General features: G+C 38.4%; 1 long non-coding RNA gene across 1 annotated transcript in view; it reads left to right on the forward strand.

Moving 5' to 3' along the window:
- The window catches only part of LOC103067240 (uncharacterized), a 35,923-nt gene that overhangs the window by 5,461 nt on the left and 10,187 nt on the right, over nt 1–20,275 (forward strand). Inside the window, exons 2-4 of the long non-coding RNA XR_003085014.2 lie at nt 14,699–14,881; nt 15,564–15,665; nt 18,363–18,452. This is a non-coding gene — a long non-coding RNA (uncharacterized LOC103067240). The remainder of the gene's footprint in view (nt 1–14,698; nt 14,882–15,563; nt 15,666–18,362; nt 18,453–20,275) is intronic.

The raw sequence follows: 20,275 nt of genomic DNA on the forward strand, positions 1-20,275 counted from the left end.
TTAGATAACCAGAACTGAACAAATGATTGGCTCAAATATAACCAAAAGATATACTGCATTTTCAAAGTAGGGTATCAGATTTTGCCCCATCTAGCTGTTATAACAGTAATCCCTAATGCTGAATGTTCAAAATACTTTGTATTATCTTGTAATTCCTAAAAACAATCCTGTAAGTAGAAGAAAATTATTATCCTTATATTGCAAATGGAGAATTGAAAGAACCATGGAGAACACCTTATGAGGACTTTTACAAAATGGCTGCTGAGAGGGGCATGGGGGGCATAACCACCCACTGATTTAACTGAATGCTACCTGACATCATCTCTAGGACATTCTCTATTTTCCCTGCTTAATTTTGTCCTTTTTTTCTGGGCAAATGGCCACATTTCTAAACAAAGATCTGGACTGCGGCTGCCTTTTATTTTATTTTCTGAGAAGACTAATGGGATCTAAAATGATACTGGGAATAACATTGATGGTGGAGGCCAGAACTTAGATTTGCAGCCTGCCTTCTTTTTAATTAAGTCACCCATTGGGGGAGATGGGCAGCACACAAATTTAATAATAAATAAATAAATAAATAATTTTTAAAGTTGTTTTTTTTATGTGAAAAAGTAAGTTGGAGTAGATAGACCCAGCAGGCACCAAGAATGGTATCTAAAGGCGTATCGGCCCCATAGAGTGCCACACTGGGCATCCCAAAACTAGGTTACCTAATAAATTTGCAACAGAGGTGTTTCTTGAAGCATGAATGAGCTTTTTAGTTACAGTGCTACACAAAATCTCCTAAACACTTTTTGTGTTTTGTATTGCATCTCACTATAGAGGAATTTATCTATCCATTGAGACGTTGAGCCTCAGCAGGTGGCAGCACCTGGCAGACCCTGTCTGGGGTGCCACTGGTTCATACTTGGATGGGAGACTACTAGGGAATAACAACGTTGTGGGTCAGCCTGGAAAGTCAAGAAACATTCTTGAAGCAGCCAATGTAAGCCATTTCCATTGTGTAGCCAAGAAAACTGCATGACTGTGTCCATGAAATCACTTGAGGTTGAGCTCATTTGAAGACGACTATATTTTAATGATGCTTTGAGGAAAACTTAATTGAGATGATTCTAAATGGTGTTCAATAGTACGCAGTGTGTTTGTGGGCTGAATGCTTCAAGTTGCTGTGTGGGGGTTTTTTTCCCCTTGAAATGGCTTTGTAAATAAACAGTGACCGTGTTGAAGAACTTACTTCCTTATTCCTGTTCAGAAAGTAAACAGCTAGAATAAGCAGGTTTATTTACACTTGCCACAATTTCCCTGCACCTTCACTTCATTTTTTTTTTAACTGCTAGGTTTTCTTACATGGTTCGTAAAAAAACACCTGCTTTAGTTAAAAAATAAATAAATGAGTTTGATGTGCTTGCTGCTTGCAGACATCCTAAAGATACATTTTGTTATGTTCGTTAAACAATAACTTGCATATTTAAGAGAGATGAATGGGAGTAATAGTTTTGTCCTTATTTCTGTAGTTCCCAAACTTTATCAACAGCTAAGTAGGTGAAGCATGTGAAGGTTTTTCTCTGTTTGCTCCAGCCATGTTAATAAGCCCACAAATGTTAGTAGCCTGCAAACATTGTATGAAGACACTGGGTGGCAGCAATGGAACCAATGAACCATTTCTATCTTCGATGTGGTGGATGGAGTTTCCCTTCTCTGGCAGCCCACTTTATTTCCATGTTGGGCATAAACGAAAGGATGGTGTGATCTGTCTCTCTTCCAACAGCCAGTTTGTTCCCCTACCTGCAATTCAGTGTCAGTTATTGGCTGCCAGAGAAGTTTGAACGATGATCATCTCTGTTCTGTTGATGATTGAACTACAAAGAACTAACTTGCAATGCCCAGGAAAGCCACTTGGGGTAGTTCTAAACATGAATACCATAGATAGTGGGGCTTCTGCCCTTGTAGCTCTGAAGCTGGGATGGGGCCAGAAACCATGTTCTATACTCAGAATATTCCTAATTTAATCACAAGCCCTGGGATTGCGAAGGAAGACAGCTGTGACTGCTGCTTCACTGGGTGGTTGCATTGTTTTGTGATTGCAGCCTGTCAGCCACAAGTCCGTTGTGCCCTTGCAGATTTGTTTCCTTGTTGTCAAATGGAAAATCAATGGTGGCCGAATAAGAAAACTTGTGAAACCAGTGTTCTGAACTCAGAATACTGTCTGTCTTGCCCCTAGCTTGTATTTCAAAGTAGAAAAGCTACATGTTTTTTATAGCATCAGTTCTTACAGAGGTAGTTAAATATTGTCTTTCTGCTCTTCCTCCCCCCCCCCCTTTTTTTGCAGTATCCAGGAAAATGTCTTATCTTCATTTATTTAATTCAAATTCCATCTCATGTTGCTGGGCATGAATGTGTGAAGCTATAGAGGATGTTGATTTTAATAATCTGACTATATATGTATGATCGTAAGAAACCACTGCAAATTGTATGGGTAACATTCACCCACCTTTGCAACACGATGTGTGGGAGCCAGATGCCAAACACAATGTGCCTAGTGATGCAGCCAAATTCTTCTAAAGTGAAGCACGGTATATTTCTTAAAAACTTGGCTTTAACAATATTTTGTCTGGCCAGAGAAAGGGTATGCTGACAGACACGCATTCAATCTTATTTCCAATGAGGGCATTTGGAGATGAATTTAAATTATTTTAAACTACTGTGTGGTAGCTAAACAATAGCAAGTCTTGATTACGTTATGTCTAGATGGACACCAGAGCATCATCATTGGTTTGGATATTTTCTGTTATTTTTAACCTTCATCTCTTGCTAAGGAGCTAAGGGAATGTGCATGGATTTCTACCTCATATTCATTTTTTAAATATAATTTTATTAAAAGTTTTAAAGACAAAGATAAAAACTAACACAAAGGAAGAAAAAAGAAAAAGAAAAATCAAAGAGAAAGCTAAAAGTACAAGAAAGAAAAAGTAAAAGAAAAATAGATTCTTCTTTACAGCAGTTATAAGTACAATTATAAATTTACCCCTTTCTCTTAAAATTACATCATAACACTCTTCTTTCTATAATCTAGTCTATCTAATCATCAAAACCATAAATCATAAATTCATCTTTTTCTGTTTTACGCAAAAAGTCCATAAGGGATTTCCAGTCAGTAATAAACGTAGATACTGTCTTTTCTCTGATCAAAGAAGTCAATTTAGCCATCTCAGCAAGTCCTATCATCTTCACCAACCATTCCTCCATTGTAGGTATTGCCAAATCTTTCCACCTCATATTCAGAATAATTATTTAGAGTAGGTTAAGCCTTCCATGTTAGCCACTTTCAAAAACTGCTCACACGTCACATAGCTCTCTTGATGTGAATAGCTGGTTCCTATTTTGGTGGTATTATGAATTCAAAAAGGTCTTGATATTGGAGGAACAGATATATAAAAATAGGCTTTACCTGTAGTTTTAAGTAATAAAAGATTTCTGAATAGGCAACATGAATTATGTAGATTTTGATTTGCCTTTTCTTAGAAAAATCTCTTCTGATAGGGAAAAACTAGAAAATTTCCATGTAAACAAGATTAAAGGAGGATTCTCAGTCCCAGTGAAATTCAGGGTGAAAACTGAAGATAACACTAAAAATGCTTAATCATAATTTTCTCAGAAATTGCTTTTTGGCTGCAGTTTGCAGCAGCCTGACACTGACTCAGTTCAAAAGTCAAAGTACCTCTGGCCCCCTGTTTAATATTGTTTCAGCCATGTGGAAAGATAAGCTGGTTGGATGGTTTTTAAATGGGAAATGAAGCTCAGTGGGGACAGATGATGTAGATAAGACCACAGAGTAGGAACATGGGGACCTTACCAATCAGGATAGGTAGACTGCGTAACGCTTGTTGCTTGGGCTAAAATGAACTGTTTATATTCTTAGATTCTTAGCAAATGTTATCATTAACTGAGGCAAATGTTACAATATTTTCTATTGCACCCAAGTGCGCTCTATGCCTACAGGGTACCTATAGAGGAAGAAATGTGCATATTTGTTTTTAGTATAGACTGTAGTTGGATCAAGCTCTTCTTGGAATTTCCTTGTACAAGCTACCTCACTGTTTACATAACATTGATCCTGGGTGCCACCCAAAGACACTGGATTTTTCTTCCTTTATTCTGCCTATTGACCTTTGTGGAAGATGCACACATTATGAAATCATTTTTTCCCAAAGAAAATTGATTTAATATGAAAGTAAAACTTTCAGCTCTACAAATTATGAAAATGCAGAGTACATTTATATTGCCTCTAATATCCTTTGAATAACATGTAGCTGAATAAGATACTCAAAGTCAGAATAAGAATAAGAAGCTGAGATCTACCATCCAGTTCCTTTGAAAACTGATTGGATGAACTGATATTTTCTGTCTTGATCTATTTTAGTTGGCTTTGTATCAATAAAACGTAATCCCAGAAGTCAGTCTGAGAAACTGACTTCTGTACTGTGCAATTAGGTTTGTTAGAAATGGCATAAAGAAAAGAAAATGAAAATACACCCCACCCATACTCCTAGTCCTTCTGAGCATCTCTAGCGTTTATTTATAATTTTCCTATGGGAGTGATGAGGGATCACCCATTTGATGGTTCCTTAAATCATATGGGCGTTGTCATTTTCCCCCTAACATTCGACTAGAATAACCAATTCCTCTTCATCTCCTGCTTTCCCTGAAAGTTTCCCCCCATAATCTGAGCAGAGTAACAAAGAGGTAAAAGATGAGGAGTAGTTAGTAGCTAAAGGACTTGTATTTGTTTTCAAGACATCTGGGGCTTGCAAACCTAATACTGTAACTGATGGTTGCAAATACTGTAGCAGAGGCAGAACGCATGCCCCAAGTCAGAGAAAATGTTGGCGAAGAGGGATAGAGAGACTTAATTAGAGCACAGAGAGTCACTGATTTGACTGATTGTCTCTGGAAAACCCATCTGGGGACCAGCAAAGCAAGAACCCTCTCTCTGCTGTTGCCCACAAAAACTGTGATTCAGAAGCATGTTACTTCTGAACATTCAGTTTAATAGTCTAATCTTCCAGGCTTCCTTTCAGAGTCTTCCAAGGGTCTCAACATTAGGAATGAAGGGGAGCATTCCACTTCCGTGATGGGGAAGACTTATGGGAACAATCCTACCCAAAAGGAAATTTTGCTGGATAGCATCCTTTCCAAGTAGGTGTCCTTCATACTGTAGGTGCCTTACAACAGCAATTCCTCAAATTCCCACCAAACACCTGGAATCTGTCTGATTGAGGAAGGGTATTCCAGACTTCCTTAGTTGTTTTGATAGGAATTGCAACTTATTACACAGTTTAAGACACTGAAATTTTCAACACATCCTTCCCAGTTGAAGGTAAGTGTTTCTAACTTCTTCCTGCGGTTATGGTTGTTATAGCTTGTGTTAACAAAGTTCAACACAATTGATTTGAGTATATAGCCAAATTGATTACTACAGTTAATCTACACTGGCCAGAAAACTAGGCAAGAACATTCATACTGTTCACTTCATCAAACAACTTGATGATGTGTGGGAATATCACTCTGCAGGATTAGTCACTAATTAGGAGCTGACAAATGACTGCACCCCTCCCAGGTCCCACCTAAATCAAGTTTAGTACATTTGGAGAGACCTATGTGATTAAATATTAAATATTAATTAAATATTACAGTTGCTAACAACAATTAAATGCATTTGGCAGCAGAAAACTATAGTGGGAATATTAAAAGTACCCAACTCACAAAACAATCACCTCTGCAATTAGACATGGTGCTAAAAGCTTACAGAGGCATTTCGCAACTTTGAAACCATGGGGAACTCACAGCAGTAGTAGAAATATCTTATTGCTGTCACATGGTTATTTCTTCTCCTACACACATAAATGCATGTGCTCTCTCACACACACATACAATTTTATGCTTTAGGAATGTAAAGTGTAAAAAAATATAAAAAGATTCTAAAGGGAAAACACAACCCACTAAAATCACTAGCATTGCATCACTGAGCATATAATGAGATGACTCTTGTCAACACTAGAGCAGAAGGATGCAAAATAAGAGTGAAGCACCATTTAAAAGTACGGATGGGGTTGCAAAAAAAATAAAAATAAATAAATATCTGCAAACTTGTCCCTCCTGGTCATTGTCACATTTCAGCAGCCCTCATGTACCCAGTGTATCAGGGAACATAAGAAAGTTTCCATGCCTGAACTCATAGGGGCTGATAAACCTTTCAGTTGGCATTTGCCACTGAGACCAATGTAGATAGATAATCTGCATATGCCCAGCTTCTGTTTTAAACCAAGCCTGATTCTGGGATTTTACTGACATAATCAGAAATCAGAAGTATGATAAACAACTCTGTTCATATAAGATTACCTAAATTTCCATATTCTCATGTAAACTGATATCAGAGTGATCTTACATAAATGTTAGTCATTTAGCTGAATTTGTGATTAGTTGAAGGCAGTATAATCTGATTACCTGCACTGCCCTTAGATCTGTTAGATAAATATAATTCTGGTAGACTTCTAATATAAACTTCTCACAGTATCGCTAGTACCACCATAAGCAATCATGGATGAAAGAAGAAATAGATATAGTCTTGTCTACAATTAGAAGACCCAGATATTTGCTTGGTTGCTGATGGATGGATGGAAGGATGGAAGGAAGGAAGGAAGGAAGGAAGGAAGGAAGGAAGGAAGGAAGGAAGGAAGGAAGGAAGGAAGGAAGGAAGATGTGGATACTGAATTAATTACAGATAGGATCAACCATATTTCATATGTTTGCTTGCAAATACAGTATGATTGGATTTGATTCTGTTTGGTGCAATATTTATTTTGAGGAACAAAGACAAGTTAGTGTGCATTCGTACTACCAGTTTAGCCATCTACCCTTGAGCTAAAAAAAAAAGATAAATTCCCCTGCACTCTAATAAGACACAAATGAGGTATCAAAATGAGTAAGTATGCGTTACTCTTGGCATTCACTTCATAAAAAATTAAACATGAACTTTATTTACTTGAACCAAATAATTAAAATAAACATGAACCATTATTTATTTGTTACCAAATAATACACATCTCTGGCTTGTATTGGGGGAGCTGCTTCCTCTGATGTAGCAAAATAATGTTTGCCCCTTTCCAGCATCTCTAGAGCACCTGGATTTATCTACAGAACTTCTTGTGAGAGGAATGCTACCTTGTTCCCCTAATTACGAGGTGCCATGATGAGGGTATGTTCAGTTTTCTGAGGTTCGTTTTTACTGTGTAAAAGGAAGAGAAAATTAGTTGCCCAATCGCACAGTTATTGCATAAGCCTCTGTTGGTAGGTGCATTTATTTAGAGCAAGTGCAGACTATGCCTTGCTGCTTTGTGCTGGGCAAGCCTGAACGGGAAGGACGAAAAGAACAAGAAGTGCCTGTTCCACCTTTCCCAAATATGCTTTGGGAACTTGCTCCCCCCTGGGAAACTTGACAGATTCTTGTTGCAGCACTAGGGAGTCAAGCAGAAGGTGACTTGTTGATGATTCCAGCTACTCTACAGATGAAGCATTTCAGGGCTGCATTTAGGGAATAGCTGTGCCTTTCAGGCATGCTGCTGGAGGCCCCCTCCCCACTTAAATACGGCTGTTGGCTGGATTGTTTGGGCTGCAAGTAGAAGGCAAGTGTTTGGTGACCATTTGAGAGTGCCTTCATATATTCCAGCCACCGCTGCTTAAAATTATTTGTAACCCTCTGCTGGGGTCAAAGGTCAAGAAGTTTAGGATTTCGTGGGAACATACGCTTGTTTGGACTTGGTTCAAAAGCTTAGGTTACCTGTTTGACAGGTAGCAATTAGAGAGTAATAGCTTGCCAAGCTGGAATGTCGTGGCTGAGGCCCATTGCTGAGGATCTGGTTTACCTGTTCAACAGGTGTGGGCTGTAGGGCTCAGATAAGTATGTGCACGCACAGCATTCCAAAGAATCAATTTTCCCTTTAAAAGACATAGTCATGACTGCAGGGCATAAAAGGGCTGGGTTGAGCCCCTCTGGAAGGTGGTTGGTTATTTGCACAGCAAAGAAGCAAAATAAATAGTGGCCACAGAGATAAGAAAAAGAGATGGAGGGAAGAACGAGGCTCTTGGCTCGCTCCCCTTTCTCTTTTCCTACTGGTCTGGTAAGATGAACAACTGTTTGGTTAGTAAATGAATGGAACAAACCATCGTGTCTTGGAACATTTTCAATGTACAATACAAGCTTTCCCCAGGCTAATGCTCTCCAAATGTTTTGGCTGCAATATCCCTCATCCACAGTGAACATGGGGACAGTGGGAATTGTAGCCCAGTACCTTTGGAGGACACCAGTTGGTGACTTTTGTAATGCGTGTCAGATTCCAATGGTGCTTTTCTTTCTGCCTTCTCTCATGGATCTGTGAACATCATCCCAAATGGAGTTTTGCATATGTGGTACAATGTATACTTTTGATATGTAGGGGTCCTTATAAATCTTAAGAAAATGTTTCTAATTCAGCACTGTGAACAAAATATTTGCTTGAAGTGGCCATTCTGTAATCAATGTATGAAAATTTTAATCATCCAAAGATGTTAGAGCAGATAGTTCCTTTCTTATTTTATTTTCACAATATTCCTGGAAACTCTGTTAGGTTATATCATCCATCTACTCCAGTGTTTCTCAACCTTGGGAACTTTGAGATGTGTGGACTTCAACTCCCAGAATTCCCCAGTCAGTCCACACCCTCTTTTAAGTTGCCAAGTTTGCAAAACACTGATCTGGTCCATAGTGCATGGAGATTTAAACCCAAGTTGTCTGGTCTAGCCTTTTAGCCATTACATCAGATTAGCTCTCTATAGCATGTTTGAAAGATATTGTCAGTATTTAATATGTCACACATTTGTTTGTTATGGTTTCTCAAAATTAAATATTAAAAGAAACAAGAATATCTGCCAGACTGGGGCTTTGTTGCAGCACTAGTTGGGATCAGATTTTGCTGATGATTGAATCAGTATAGTGTAGTGGTTAAACTGTTGAACAGACCAGGGAGATACAGGTTCATCTTCAGCTACGGAAGTGACTTTGGGTCAGAAAATTCTTTAACACACAGGATTGTTGTTACGGGGAAAAATTGGAGGAGGGAATATGCTATGTAGGCTGCCTTGAGTTCTTGGAGGAAGGATAGGATATAAGTTTAACAAAATTAAAATAAACACATTTTAATCATGCACAAAGATAGATTTGGAATGGACCTTGAAATAGTAGCTGAAGCAGAGGGAGAAGCAACACTATGGGGTCACACACACCATGCTAAGCTGCATTGTGGTTTACCTGGTTTTGTGTATTGTGCAAAACTAACCATTGTGGTTTAAGAGGAGAATTCATGGCGTAGCCTGATGGGCTCAAACAGCCAATTGTAGCTTAGTCAACAAATTGTGGTCAACAACCCCAGGGCTTTGTGTAACATGGAGACAAGTCAATAGATATAAACAAACTAAACAAATGAAACTTGGTCTTTTTCTGTAGAGATTTCCTCAACTTGCCTTCCAAGGAAGCTTTTTCCTGGTTAGTTGACTGTTGGGTTGGTTCAGCAATCCTGTCAGCCTGGAAGAGCACATTGTAGCCCCTGTTCCTTATGCAGACTTAGAGTATATCCCTGATAGTTTAGGGGTTTTTGAGCATCTTCTCATTTTGCACAACGATGCCTTTATCTTGCCTTGTTTGTTTACTTACTATTCTTACATATTGTTGCAGTCCAAATAAGTATCCCAACAATTTATTTCCAGTTAAAATTAAACACACAAACATATACTTATACATACAATTTGCCTTGATGCAGAGCATGTTAAAGCAGCTTGAGACAGTGAGAGAATAAGAACCAAAAGGATGTTACTTGGAAGATTTTGTAATGATGGAAATAAAGTTTTAAGGGGTGCTCAATTTAAAAAGCCTAAGGATATCCTATTCCCACCTCTCAGTTTTCTTAATAACAATTCCCCGTGCAAGCCATTGGCAAATGGGAAATTTCACTGAATGAATGGCACGCATGACCAGTTGGAATTCGTTTCAGTGGAACTTACTCGCAATTACATGTGTGTAGAATTGCAGTCTGACTCTGGGCCTGGATTGAACTATTTTGAAATGGAGATACATCCTGTTGTTTTTTAAAGTATGTTTGAGAAGTGAAATGAACCACTGATGTGTTTAATATTGCCTCTCCAGACCCACTTGAAACTTGGCTTCACCTTTTAATTGCGTTAGAAGAAACTATCAGAGCAACTATTTGCTTTGCATTGCTAGAGTGCCTGGAAAGGAGTGAAAGCTTAATATAACTTCTTCGAAAATGCTTTTTGACGCTGCATTATACAAACCTTCTTATTTTGGGGGTTCAGATTCAAAATGCACACCTATTCACTCACAAAGATCATGCATATAATCTGTAGCACATTCACAGTATTCCTCAATTAACAAGCATTTGAAGCATGCAGTCATGTTATATCAATAAAGTAAACCTGCATTGACCAGACTAATGGGGGAAAAGATGTCCATTAGGTCCATGAAATACTAAATGGCAAATGGGGTTTTGCCTATTGCAACTGAAGGCTGCTAAACTGAGGTCTGGTAAATTGAGGGTTTACCATATATGCCCTTCAGAAATGTATTCTAAATTTACTTAAAGCATTTTTACCATGCTCTTCAGCCAAAAATATCCCAGAGTAGCTGCCATAACAATCAGAACAAGCAGTCCTGGCCTGCAGATTTATACTCTACAAGGCACAGTGCACAAGGAGCGGGTGGGGATAAGAAGCAGCAAGTAAACCCAGACGTTAAGTCTTAATATTAAAAGCAATCCTTATGATGACCGTGGGGAAACTGGAGAGGAAGATGGTGACAATATCAAACCACTGCTAATCTTGAAAACTAATTCTAATGTCATCCAAACTACTGAAATGTCCTCCTCTTTTCCCAAGGGACAATTCGATTTCATAAGTACGTTTGTCAGTAAATTAAAGAAATCTTAGTTAACCAGTGACTTTTCTTTGATTAAATCTCTGTGCATTTGCATTTCCACCCAAATAGTTTAGAAGGAAAACACTTTTTTTTTTCTTTTTGGGTGCTGCACATTTGTGCCTTAGCAGTTGCTATTTCAGAATAGGTACCATTTGTGCGGGATTGAAGGAAGAATGCTTTTCTTAAGACAGTGTCTGCCATCTACGCTTATTTTTGCTTCTATTAAAATCAACTTTATCCAGTGAATTAAAATGTTCTCGATCTATTAATTAAGCATTTACTTGATCAAAAGTTGCAACTTTATGTTAAGAGCAGATTCAACTCCAATTGAATGGACAGTATTAGAACTCTTCCAAGGACATTCCTATAATCTTTTTGACCCTGTCCATGCACCGTATCCATTATTTTCCCTTGTCATTTCCTTCAGTGTTGCCAAACATACTTTTTCCTTATCAGCTCACATCACATGCCCAAAGTATGTGAATTTCTATTGGCTCAAGGAGCAGTCAATCTTTCTTTAGTACTGGACTGAGTACATGATGGGTTCTTTTTGTAGTCCATGAAACACTGAGTAACAACGTGCCCTCTGAATCCATAATTGAAGGTATCTCTCCTTCTTTCATTCATTCTTTATCAGGATCCTGCTTTTACAGCTTTATATTACCTCTGGAAAAACTATTGCATTAACTATTCTGATTTTTGATGTCATTAAAATGTCTTTTTCCTTCATTATCTTGTCTGTCATTGCCTAAGGATTAATCTCATCTTTACTTTTCCAGCCAACGATCCATCTTTATCTATCCTTGTGTCCAAGAAGATAAAACTACCATCTTCATATTTTCATGATTAGACATTAAATTCGCTAAACAGTTTGACATTACCCTTTCCTCAACATTTAATATTAATCTGAAATTTTCACGATTCAATTTTCATTATAAGCTATTATAAGTCTTTTTTTGCTTTTGGCTATTAAAGTGGTGTTATCTTCATATTTCAAAATTTGATTCCAGCTGTTGTCTCGTCCATATAATTGGAGGAGATGACAATTGGAATCAAAACTGGAGGTCAAAATAGTTTGAAGCTAAGGCAGATTCCCTTATTCTTTTGTTATGTTACCACCATGTTAGCTATCTGAACTTGTATTCCTCTCCCTTTTCTGAAAGCTGCCTACTTGTTTGGCATTTTTTCTCACTGTGCAGCTGTATTCTTCTTTGTAAGATCTTGAGGCAAAACATAGCTTGGGTGATAAACAAATATAGTGGTCCAGCGATGGTGCGTTTTCTTGCATCTCCCTTTGATTTAGAAATGTTCAGTTATCTTTTCCATTTTCCATTTTCTAGGCCTCATAGTCTTGTTCCATATTTGTGGACGCAGAACTGTTAGCACTTCAGCTATGTCTTTACCAACAGTTTTAAACTGTTCAGTTAGTATTTCATCTGTACCAGGCCCTTTCTATTTGACAGGTAGTCCATTGTCTCTTGTACCTTACTTTCTAGCAGAGTGGGTTCTGAATATTTTCTCCCCCTAACAAGGTTTCTGTCATTCCATTTATAAAGGGTTCAGTATAAGCTTTTCATCTTCTGTTATCCTCACTCACCTTTATCTGTTCTGTTCTATGATTACTCTTGAGTATTCCTACCTTAGCTGTAATTTTTTTCTGTGATTTTTCTGATTTTAAAAAGATCTCTCATTTTTCTTTCATATTTTATAATCCTCTGTTTACATTCTTGACTGAGAATTTTCTTGGCATTTCTTGTTTGATGTTAAAAATCTCTGTTCAGTCATCATTGGTCTTTCTTGTTGCTCAAGGCTTTAATCTTCTGATTTTTCCTAGATGACATGAAGCTTGTTCTGAAAGCCACTTGGAACTTCTCTGATATTTTAGCATTTGTTTCTACTTTGGTTTTCACAGTGTCTTTTATCTTTTGCGCCACTTCTTAGGTTTACTTTCACTTAGGTTTGGCATACTACATCAGTTCCTTGCACTGATCTTTTATTCTAATCAGGGCTAGAAAATCTGGGTTGTAAAAATCTTGACAACCAATAAATAAGAAGCAAAGAGTTAATTTTTTTAAGGTTGGATGGTGGTCATCTGGATTTCTGCAGCCTGGATCTGGTAGCTCTGTTCTGACAATATGTTCTCCAGGTCATATGTTGTTGGCACACTTAACTTTCTGTATTTTTTAAAGTTTAATCTGTATATTTGACATCAGTAATTCATGGTCTGTTCCACAATCACACCTGGACATTTCATGGCTGACTGGAACATTGTTTATGTTTTTTGAAGCAAGTGTTGGCAGTAAACAAATACTTTTCTTCAGAAAACTCTACAGGTCTTCTGCATTGTTGCATTTGCCTAATCCAAATCATTCTGTGATTCCAGGTTTTTCTGTTTCTCCAACTTTTGCATTCCTATTACCCATTAGCAGGACCACCCCTTTCTTAATGCTGAATTTAGCACCTTTTGGAAATTGCCATAGAAGTTGTCGATTTCTGCCCTCATTGCTTCTGTAGGAGCTCAGATATTGTCTGAGTTTGGGATGGAAGGCCAGCATTATTTATGGCTTTAAGAAATGACACAAAACCAAGAGTTTTGTACTCTTCTACTTTTTATGGAATGCTTTAAATTCTATAAAAATGTTCCATCAACATGAAGTCAGTGAAAACATACAGGTAGTCTTTGTTTAGCGACCACAATTGGGATTGGGAACTCAGCTGTTAAGCGAAGCAGTTGCTAAGTGAAACCACAACTGTGCTCATGATCTTACTTCAGCTTTTCTTTGCTTTACAGACTGCAAAGGTGGTAAATATGAAGACTGGTCATAAGGTTACTTTTTCATCACTATCGTAACTGAAAATGGTCACTAAACAAGACAGTTGTTAAATGAGGACGACCCATAGCTTAAGTGTCACTGCTAAAGACAGCAGTATTGGACACGCTATTGTATTTCTGCTCTTAGCACTGATTTTGGTGAAATTTGCTTTGAGTCCAGGTAGATTTGCTTAGACAGGTTGGCGCATCAGGCTAAGTTAATGAGACCTGATTTGCATGATATCTCAGCCATAGCATGATTAGGTAGAGTATCTTAATCACAATTTCTACCCATGTTTGCATGGCATCAGATGTCATCCAACCCCAGACAGAGAGAGGGATTATCTCTGCTATTTAACCTCTAGACATGGAGGTAGAAGCAGGACAAGGGTCGTGACTCTTTCATTTTTCATCCCCCTTGAGTACATAAAAGTCTCCTTCCCATTGAGCGAGATTCCTGGTGGTGAAATAAGATTAAGAGATGGAGAGAAGCACAGCCTTCTCCCATTCCATTCATAGTGGTTCCGATCTAGATTGGAATGCACCCATCAGTATGTCCAGTGTCACATTTAGCCTCTCATGTTGGAGGAGGATATATTTGTGAGGCAAATTGGGCTCCTGAGACACAGAGGTTCATAATCTGTCCTACCTCATCTCCGCTGCCACTGTGTCAAAAGATGGAAGATGTAGCTTACTAGTAGGCCACTGCAGAGACTTCAAATGCTGTTCATGTATTATTTAAATCCCCCCCTTCTATGGCCTGAACAATATAAAGGAGGCAAGCCTGAACTGATCTGATGAAATACCTCTGTTACAGAAGAAAATGACATGCTTGACTTTTCGTTTTATTTGTTTTCCAGAAACCAAACCATTTTCACCATGGCACTCCTGTAATCCAAATGATTTCGAGTGGGTTTAAATTCTGGCACTTCAGGAAATAAAAAGGCTTCCCTGCTATCTTTCACAAAAGGGGAAGGCATGAGTCAAAGTGCTTCCTATCAACATTTCCTGCACCTGCAGTTTAAGTTATATTATTTAAGGAGGTAAGATTCATTTCAGAAAAGAAAACACCCACAGCATCTGCCACTGGAGGATGAAATTTGGCTAATGCAAAGGGAGGGAAGAATTTTAGAAAACAGCGAGAGGCCTGAATTTGCTCAAAGTTGGAGAAAATCTCTCTTTAGAATCATGATTTAGGAAAATAATGGAGATGGAGTTCATAACATAATACAATATTGAGCTGCTCACAACAGGAAGCAACTAGGAGAGATGTGTCCACTTAAGGGACCTGCTTCAAAGTTTGCCCACTCTAAAAATTGGTCGCAGCGTATGTCATGTGTGATCCTAAATCCAAACCCTGCACTTCGTGATGCCTGCCTTTTAGTTGTGTCTCATTATGGCTTGGGTTTACAATGGGCTGGAATAATGCACTTACTTAGGAACATTTGAAAAAGTTTTGAATAAGCTAATATAATAAAGTAAACGTAATGAGACAAAATTGCAGTCTGCATGCTACACTTACTCGGGCATAAAATTAGGCAGTGAATATGCAAACTCACAATCGCTGGGTCATTCTGTGAGTGGGCATAGTTAATGGGGTATATGAGACTCAATTAGCTTCGTTTAACATGATGCACAAATGTTCAACTGTGGCTTTGTCCACACAGAAGAGGCCTGGAAATAGAGCCAAAAACAAACAAAATCCAAAATGTGGGTTTATTTCAGGCAGATGGAGTTTTTACACATCAGGATGTCAAACAAATAGATGGCTTGTTGGCTACATGTTCGCATGGCAGAAGTCTGTGATTGATCCACCACCAAGACTAGGTAAGTGCAGTGGTGCATTAGGATTGGACAGACTGAGGCACGCAGGGTCCCTCCTCATACTGTTGCAGTCGCTACACCCTTTTTTAAAACTTCTCATAAAATAGATGCATTGCTGTCAGCAAAAATCAAAATAGCTTCATCCACCATCTTCTTTTCACAGAGCACAGGAATTCAATGTGAATAAAATAGAAAGAGAGAAGGAGGTAGATGTTAGTGCAGCTACTTACCCACTGAAAAAAGACAGAAGTCCACATTATTTTATAAACGGGAGGAGCAAGCAGGTCAGTGCTGAGAAAGGAGGAGAGTGGTGATTATCTTTCTGAGAAGGCATCTTTCTCAGTGCCCAACCTACCATGGCTGCACCATGGAGCAAGAGTAACCTGTGAATGTGATGAACTGTATGCCTCTACTAGCAAACTATCCTTTTAATTTCCCATACTACCCTTGGTAGCATCATCAATAGGAAATCTTAGTGGTGGCTGGCTCACAGTCCCTTATTAGTGTCAATTTTGATAGTGGACCTAAACATGAATCTGTGTATGTGCTTTCTGTAAGGTTTACCCCGTTCAACTCAGGGAAACTCTCGTGACACGTGTGTTCAACTAAGAAGTTTACTCAAGCGTAACATACGTAATTACAGACAAATCCAGGATTGGCTTGGCACATCTTACAGCACAACTTATAGTCCCCCTGTTCCTGCGCTTAGCTCCGTTGCTTGGTTACAAATTACCCGCAGCGATCCCCCCCTTCACCGAAATGGCAGATTGTCCAGTTCTTTTGTTTCTTGATTGCTTTACCCCGATGGCGTGGTTGTCTTCGTTGGGTCTTTCTGTTGTGCACAAAGCCGGGGGTTCTCAATCACGCGCTGATTGCTTTGCCCCGAGCCGTGCTCACTCCTTTATCTGCAGCGCTCAAGGCAATTTGGCGCTGGCACAAAGTATCCACTTTCGGTTTAGTAAAGCGGTCCCAGCTGGCCCATTAATCAGTTTGCGGTTTCTCACTTCCCCTTTTCCTTTGCTGGCGCTCAGGCGGTGAAACTGACTAAGTGCAGCTGGGCAAGTCCCTAGCCGTGCCGCGCCGGCTGAATCTGACACTCTCGAGTCAATGTTGACTACTGGCGACTGCCTGAACAAGTCCCTGCAATTTTCTTGGCAAGATTTCAGAAGTGGCTTGTCATTGCCTGCTTCCTCGGGCTGAGAGAGAGTGACTGGCCCAAGGTCACCCAGCTGGCTTTGGGCCTAAGGTGGGACTAGAACCCATGGTTTCTGGGTTTCTAGCCTAGTGCCTTAACCACTACCCCAAACTGGCTTGCATATCCATGAATCTACCTGGTTATTAAGATCCACTTCTGAGGCTTGGCTCCAGCTCCCTTTGCTGATGGAAGTATGGAAGATTGTTTTCTGATAGGGCAACACCAGGAGGATCATGCTGTTTTTTCAGTGGCAAATTAAAACTGTCCTGGTCCAAGAGAGAAATAGGGATTCTTCCACTGACTTGTATTTGTGTTACATTTTTGCTTGTTGCATTTTAATTACCTTGCATTTTGAATACCTGATTACTAAATTTGTAAGCCAGTGTGAGATAAGGTATAAATATTTCAAATATTTTTTTTCAAAACCTGTCTTTTGTTTAGACTTCTTTTTAGTTGTACGTTGTTTAGTTTGTCAATTCTTTTAGTTTAGATTAAGCTACTAAATTTTAAAATATTATTAATCATATATATGTATATATGGTAAATAATATTTTAAAATTTGAAATATATATGCATGCATGCCACCCATTCTTATATTATGGCTCCAGCTTGTATATGGCTGAAAGACCACTGGTAATTAAAAATAAAATTAACATAAGGTTCACTACCTGGTGATTAGTGATGACTCTTACTTGCTATATGCATTTTAATGAATGGCTGTTTGGACAATTGTTATAATGATCAGATATTCACCCATGACTCCCTTAAGGAAGTCTGTTAAGTTGTATTAACTAGTGTTTTTAAGGATGTTGGTTGAAAGACATTCTACCATAGAGAAGGAATCTCTCAACACGCTCCGACATGTAATCCACAATGACTAAAAGGTACTCTAAGACAGGAACTTGAGGCAAACATTCTTCCTCAAAAACCAACACTAACACAAGAGCACAAAGAATGAGTCTTGTTCTTAATGAAGTCCATTTTCAACTACAGAAAGGAGGTGTTCATTTCCATTTCAAGTGATCTCTTTTTTATCTGGTAGTTTTTATTTTGTTAAAAGATACCATTTATTCATCTCTTTCTTGGCCTGCCTTAAATTTAGCGTCTTTGAGAAAAGATAAAACTATTGGATATATATATTGAACAATTATCTGCTATAGGACAAGGTTCTGGTTCAAGTCTCTAATATCAAAAAGATATTAGAGAAATTCACAGAGGTATTAGTTGCTTATTAGCTATGATAGCTAAATGAAGACTTTCCCAACTAAACGTCCTCCAGATTTGTTGGACAAAAACTCTCACCATCTCAGCTGCCATACTGGCTAGAAATAGAACTGCAAGGATCAGCAACAATATTAGCTGTTGAAGGGTGGGGATTATCTCCATTTCTTGCTTATGAATCATTTTGCTGGCCATGATGAGAAATAAGATACCGAAATAGATGTCTTCTTAGTCTCATCTGGCAAGGGTTTTTAAAATATATATATATTATGATCTACCCACAGGAGATAAACAACTAGCAAAAACTTGGTAGGGTTGTTCTGAAGTCCCAGTGTTGTTTTCTAGGAACATGGTGGTGTCAGATACTTCCCCAGGTAAGCAATCTGACATGAGCAGCGGTTGTCCTATTACATGGCCACTATTGTTGTAGCAACAGAAGGAAGCCAAAAAACTATTTTAAAACATAGCTCTTAACAGACTGGAAATACAAAGTTCAAACATAGTGAGATGCTCACAGAAGAAGAGGGTAATAGAACAATCTTTGGAACACAAGACCACTGGAATTCTCTTGTTAAAATAGAGAAACTTCTGCTTAGTTCAGCAAGCTACTTCCAAAAGAAGCCAGCCAAATTACCTGTGGGTTCATAAAGGAGGGTATTCTCTTATTTGTACCCAGAACTTGTTATCCAGGTGGTGATTTTATGGCCCTCCAGATGTTGTTAGGCTTCAACTGCAATATGCCATAACTAGCATGGCCAAGGGCCATGGGAATTGTACTCCACCAACATCTCAAGTTTAGAAATCTAAAATCTGGTATACTGCTCTCCACAGGAATTTCATTCAGCTGCCAGCCACAGAGTCTACTTACAAATTTATATCTTCTTAAAAAGATCTAAATTAATGGCCTGCAGTATGTTGGGACATGGAAAGCTAATGATGTGTAAGAAATATTTCCCATTGCCCTTATGTTTGTTGCTTGTCCATTTCACTGAGTGAAGTTTGTAGAGTTAAGTGATGGGGTAGAAGAAAAAAAAAATCCCCATCTCATTTATACTTGCTGCTTTTACAAATCAAAGAGTCCCAAACTCTTTGGGTCTTGCTATCTAAATAAGCAATCTTATTTATTTTAAACCTTTTCACTCCATTTTTCAGCCAGAAAGTCTCCCAGAACAGTTTACAGATTAGCAACAAAATAAGACAGTCTGTAATTTTAGGATTACAGTCTAAAAGGCATGACATAAAAGGAATACAGGAAAAGAGAGAGAGAAAAAACCCAGTTCAGATACCCAATGTTTACAGTTGTTCTAAAGATGGAGAGAACCTGGAACTCCTGAGCACAGCATCCTGTGGCTACCTGGTCTCACCCAACTTAGTATATTTTAGGTGTTTAAATTAAAAAAAATGAAGGGCCAGGCTCATGTTTCTGGGTCCTACACAGGCCCACATACGTGCTTAGAAAGTAAAAAATGGTGGGTGTCTTCAACCCTATGCTTGCTTTGGAAATGTGGCCACCTGCTCATTAAAAAGACTAGTAGAGAAATAGTACTTATAGATGTTATAAATATTACAAACCTGCCTGCCTACCTAAAAAGTTGAACCAAAAATAATATAATAGTGATCTGCAAAATGCGTGAGAAATCTACTTTGCCTGCTATGATGGGACAGAATACCAAGACAACTGACAATGGTGTGAGGTTTATTAGGACCCAACAGGGATGAAACTGGATGTTCCCAAAAGGTAAGCATTAGGAAGCACCTCCTAGTTGCCTTTTACCATTTCCTACAATTACTGAAGCAAAATACAGAGATACAGTACCATAGGCTGCAAAAGTGTAGTAATTTCCCTAGGAGCAGGCAATCTTGATTTCACTGGGATTGATCTCTCAATGGATAAGTCTAGCATCACCCTTTAAGTTTCAATATCATACTGCCTAGGTCCTCAGTATGTCCACAGGTACCTCTTGGATTATAATTTTTCAAATACTGTCCTATCAGACATTGGCCATTTCTGCTTGTTGCTCAAGGTCCACATTCTCTTTTTAAGTAAACTCTTTACACCAAGAAGGTGATTATCATAACCTAACCTAATTAAGTCTTAAGGTATGCATTTATTATTTTTAAATAAAAGACTAGTACCTCAAAATAGACTAGAAATAAAAATAGAAAATAAAGATCTCATGAAATCATTCATCTTGTT

Source organism: Python bivittatus, unplaced genomic scaffold, assembly GCF_059951505.1.
Source record: "Python bivittatus isolate LINGU-HERP-01145 unplaced genomic scaffold, Pbiv_v1 ctg000590_np1212, whole genome shotgun sequence".
Lineage (NCBI taxonomy): Eukaryota > Metazoa > Chordata > Lepidosauria > Squamata > Pythonidae > Python > Python bivittatus.